Below are 5,308 nucleotides of genomic sequence, written 5' to 3' on the forward strand. Positions count from 1 at the left end.
GGCCCCTCCCGGGGAGGGACTGGGGGGAGCGGGGCCGGCCCAGCCTGGAGGGGAGCACAGCCAGGGGCCACAGGAACCTCCCCCCCCCCCACAGCCAGGGGCCACAGGAACCCCCCCCCACAGCCAGGGGCCACAGGAACCCCCCCCCACAGCCAGGGGCCACAGGAACCCCCCCCCCACAGCCAGGGGCCACAGGAACCTCCCCCCCCCACAGCCAGGGGCCACAGGAACCTCCCCCCCCCCACAGCCAGGGGCCACAGGAACCTCCCACCCCCACAGCCAGGGGCCACATGAACCTCTCCCCCCCCCCCACAGCCAGGGGCCACAGGAACCCCCCCCACAGCCAGGGGCCACAGGAACCCCCCCCCACAGCCAGGGGCCACAGGAACCCCCCCCCACAGCCAGGGGCCACAGGAACCTCCCCCCCCCCCACAGCCAGGGGCCACAGGAACCTCCCCCCCCCCCACAGCCAGGGGCCACAGGAACCTACCCCCCCCCCTCAGCCAGGGGCCACAGGAACCTCCCACCCCCACAGCCAGGGGCCACATGAACCTCTCCCCCCCCCACAGCCAGGGGCCACAGGAACCTCCCCCCCACAGCCAGGGGCCACAGGAACCTCCCCCCCCCACAGCCAGGGGCCACAGGAACCTCCCCCCCCCACAGCCAGGGGCCCTAGGAACCTCCCCCCCCCACAGCCAGGGGCCACAGGAACCTCCCCCCCCCCACAGCCAGGGGCCCTAGGACACCCCCCCCCCCCACAGCCAAATCATAGCAGGCAACATACAGTGACTTATTAAAACACAGAGACAATAATGAACAGAAAATATCTCACGTGCCTGCAGAATTGGCAATATGCAAATCTACCCGAATATGCAAGTTAACCAGTCTTGCTATTCAGGTAGTGCATATTGCTGTTGCTACCAACAGAGGGCACTAGACAAGCTAAATAGCCAAATCCACCTAGTTGGTAGCAAACCTCAGCAGTACAGGAGAGCAGGCAATACATCCCAGGGGCCATAGTCACATGGCAGGAAGCTGGCAATCGGTCTTCTCCAATGCACAGTGGCAAGGCTAATTTCCTCCCCCCTGCCCCCACCCCTGAGCGGCGGGTGGGGGCCATAAATAAAAAAATTAACCCCCCCATCCCAAGTGACTAGGGGTCCCCAAACACCTAGTCACCCACCTCCCCCAAAAAATTATCCCCTACCTACCCCCCTCACCCTAAAAATAATGAGGGTGGTTAATTTAACTAAGTACCTGAAAATTAAAAAAAATTACCATTTGATGTTTTCTTTCTCCTAAAATCTTCTTTTTTCAACCCACAAAAAAGGGCAAATAAAAAGCCATAATAACCGACGCACTTTAAAAAAAAAAAAAAAACGAGCGCAAAGAAAAAAAAAAAAAAAATCCATCTTCACCCGGCGAGGGCTCCGTGCAGACTGAGCTCTGCAGGGCGGGGGAAGGCTTATAAAGCCTTGCCCCACCCTGCAATTTGCCATTAGGCTCAGAGCACTCTGATTGGTGGGTTTAAGCCATCCAATCAGAGTGCTCTGACAGGTAAATGAAGAGACTGACAGGTAAGTCTCTACATTTACCTGTCACAGCACTCTGGTTGGTTTAAAATCCACCAATCAGAGTGCTCTGTGTCATTTTACACAGCGTGGGAAAGTTCTTTGGAATTTTCCCACGCTGTGTAATTTGACTCATAACTCTCTGATTGGTGGATTAATGGGTGGGGGCCGGGGGGAGGACAAAAGGTCCCCCCCCCCTTATTTTACTTTAGGGCCCCCACCCGCCGTTCAGGGGTGGGGGCCGGGGGGGGCAATAGGTCCTCCCTTCAGGTTAGGAGGGGGAGGGGGGGGACGTGTTTTTTTTTGTTTTTTTACAGTCTGCAGCCACAGGCTGCTCACTGTTTAATAGACATGCCCCCACTCGCGGTATAGCGAGTAGGGGCATAATTTACTAATACCAAGTAATCTTTATTTAGTATTAGTAAATTTGGCTGAAAGACCAATTCAGGTTTTAGTAGATAGCTCCCTAATACCGTGGGAATTAGGGAGTTATCTACTTATTCATTCCTGTCATTACATTGACTGGCTAAGTAACTTACATTTTATATGAATGTGTGTTACTTGATTGTTGTAAGTGTTGCAAACGCTTACAGCTGAATCCTGGCTGTGTTTGTATACTTTTTATTTAAAATAGTATACAGTGGAACATTCTTCTTCTTCCACTGGGTAAGTATATTAGTAGTTAGGCAATTCGGCCCTTTGGAACTTCGGCAACTTCGGCACTTCTACATTTCGGAAATTCTGTAATTTCGGGACCTTGGTAATTCGGCACTTCAGCAATTCGGCTATTCGGACATTCGGAAGTACCCGAATGTCCGAATTGCCTGAAATTCATCCAAATTCATATTCGGCCCGAAACGAATTGCACATGTCTACTTGGTACTGTATAGGGATTTCCGAGTTTTGAGGTGTACTAGTGGGTAATTCAATAGTGCCCACTCTTTTGGCGACATTCAATATACACCTTTCATAGCAGTCCTTACCCCATTCTAATATTTCCCCATTAGCCCAGTCAATATGAGGGTTATGCTTGTTAAGCCATGGAAAGACTAATATGATCGGACAGGAAGGGGATGCAATAACTTGAAATGTAATCTCTTCCCTATGTAAGGCACCAATGGAAATATTAATGGGTAAGGTTTCCTGTGTTATCAATGGCTGTGAGGGTGGTCTCCCTTGAATAGCTTTAACAGCTAGGGGTCTCCCTTTGATAGGTATAGTATTATCTTTAACAAATTGAACGCCAAAGAAGTTTCCAGCAGCACCTGAATCCATCAGGGCTTTGCATGAAAAGTTATTTTTGTGGCAAAGGCGATAGAAATGTCAAGGAGAAACCTATTTTTATCCTTTCCAGAGGACGTTTCCATTACACCTAAGACCTGTCCCCTTAAGGTGCGGTAGTTTTCCGGACGTATGGGACAATTGATTCTCATATGTCCCTTCCTACCGCAGTATAGACATAGGCCTTCTTTTCTCCTATATTGTCTTTCTGCTTCCAACAGTCTAGTGACCCCTAACTGCATGGGTTTGGGATCGGACTGTACAGGAAAGAATAGTCAGGAATAGCCGAGGTCAAGGGATACAGAAAGAGACACAACGATAAGGAAAAGCCAGGGGTCAGGGATGCCAGAAAACAGGGAAGTAAAAAACAATGCCAAAGTCAAATAACCAGAATTACCAGAATCAATAACGCGATCTCGGACAACCACATGGGAAACCACGACAGGGCACTGAGCAGGATGAGAACTGGGCCTAAATACCCCTCCTGTGGATCTGAAAGGCAGTTACCAGGTTCCTATATGCATGATTGCTGCTCAGCACAAACCCTCCTGTGGATTTGATTGCTGCTCGGCACAACTTTTCCTGTCAGGACAGTAATATTGTTCGGCACAACTTTTCCTGTCTGAACAGTAAATTCCATTAATCACATTTTTATAAGCGGATGAATACGTGACATCTTGTAACCGAACAACACGTGCTGGAGAAAGCGGCGGCCATCTTGTCGCACGAAAAGAGACAGCGGGACCTGGTCATCGAGTGTCTGGAACTCCCAAGTTGGGCACTCGATTCCACGAACACCGGTAACTTTGCAAACACCTGCTTCTTTTTACGGACAAGGCAGGAGAGCGCTGTTCAGTAGGTTTGTTTGCACGAACCCAGTGAACAAACGCTACCTATGAGCTAGGAAAACCGTTTGTGGTTTTGTTCAGTTTGGGACTCCCAAAACCTGGGCGCTCAGATCCAGGCTATCCGGGAATATGACATTTATGGGAATCCCTATAATATTTATGTGTATTATGTACTTTTCATATTTTGCTCAGTATAGTAACATATAACATACACTCAGTATATATATATATATATATATTTTAACACACAATATGCAGCCGCCTTATAAATGATCCTTCTTTCTATCTACATGAGATCATTACATCTATAACATCTTCTAAGAATGACTATGGTGAGTGTTCATTTGTTTTCTAATATTTTAGAATGAAATTGATCACAGTAGGCTATTATGGTACATTAGTTCCCCTCCATTGGGGCTTTATTGATTAGAACCATTAATCATAAATGATCCAGAAGTCCTGTTGTACTGGTAGCAATACTGCAGGGGGCAGTGTCACTCCATTCTTCTAGGCAGGGAAGAGCTTGATTTGTATTCCTCTTTATTTCCTAATTCTCTCTCCCCTCTACCTGAGCCTCGTATACATTACCACTCCTTACAAAGCAGGTAAAAGATAGACCCCCAGCTGTTTAAGAACTTCAGGTTCCATGATGTTCCATCAAGTTTGGCAGCCTTAAAGGAACACTCTGGGCACCATAACAACTTAATCTCAGTACAGCATTATGGAGCCTGGAGGTCCTGGGAGCAATATTATCTTAAAGAGTTAAACCATTTACCAACAACCACAATGTGTTTCTGACCGCGCCTGACCTCCTGGCCCCTCTGTCTCCTCCTCTGTCCCAGCTTCAATATGGAAGCCATTCATTGGCGTTGGTGATAATCTGAGAGCAGAAGTGTACATAGTGGCGCCCAGTGAAAGGCTTCCGCAGTCTAGCCTGGGCTAATTGAGCTCAAACTAAGATAACTCAATTATCTCTCAGTTACAGGAACTAATACAAAATATCACAAATCACCCCACAAAAATACACCATAACAACACAGGAACCCCACAAAGGTCATATCACCGAATAGCTTGAGTCTGAGCGCCCACCTTGTCAAATAGCGCTCACATCCTTCTGGTGCTTTGGAATTGCCATTAGAATGAAGTTTTGACCAGTCAGCCATGAGGTGATTTCCCAAAATAGTTTCACAGAAAACAAGGCAACAACTGGTCATCTTTTGGGGGTTCCCATACGAATACCGACAAATGATCCCCCTGTTCAGTAGTTCATGTTGGACAGGCAGCGCTACAAGTTTCCTGGGTGTTCGCGGGGTTGCATATCTGACATACAGTTCCATGCACTCGACAACCATGTACCGCTACCTGCGTTCGGGAGACAAAATGGCCGCCAATTCTTGGAGCATGTGTGTTCGGTTATACGAACGGCGGCCACACAGGGAAAGCACTTTAACTAATTGATCATTTGTTAACAGCCAGGGGTGGTCGGTGATCATGACGTGTGAACAAGGGGACCACACAGAGTTGATTCGGTAAATGAATGGAGGGTGTACTGACAGATGAACAAAAGCTTTATTCCACGAATACATTCTGCTACATATCTAGAGGTAG

The sequence above is a fragment of the Pelobates fuscus genome, chromosome 12 (assembly GCF_036172605.1).
Source record: "Pelobates fuscus isolate aPelFus1 chromosome 12, aPelFus1.pri, whole genome shotgun sequence".
NCBI classification, from domain to species: domain Eukaryota; kingdom Metazoa; phylum Chordata; class Amphibia; order Anura; family Pelobatidae; genus Pelobates; species Pelobates fuscus.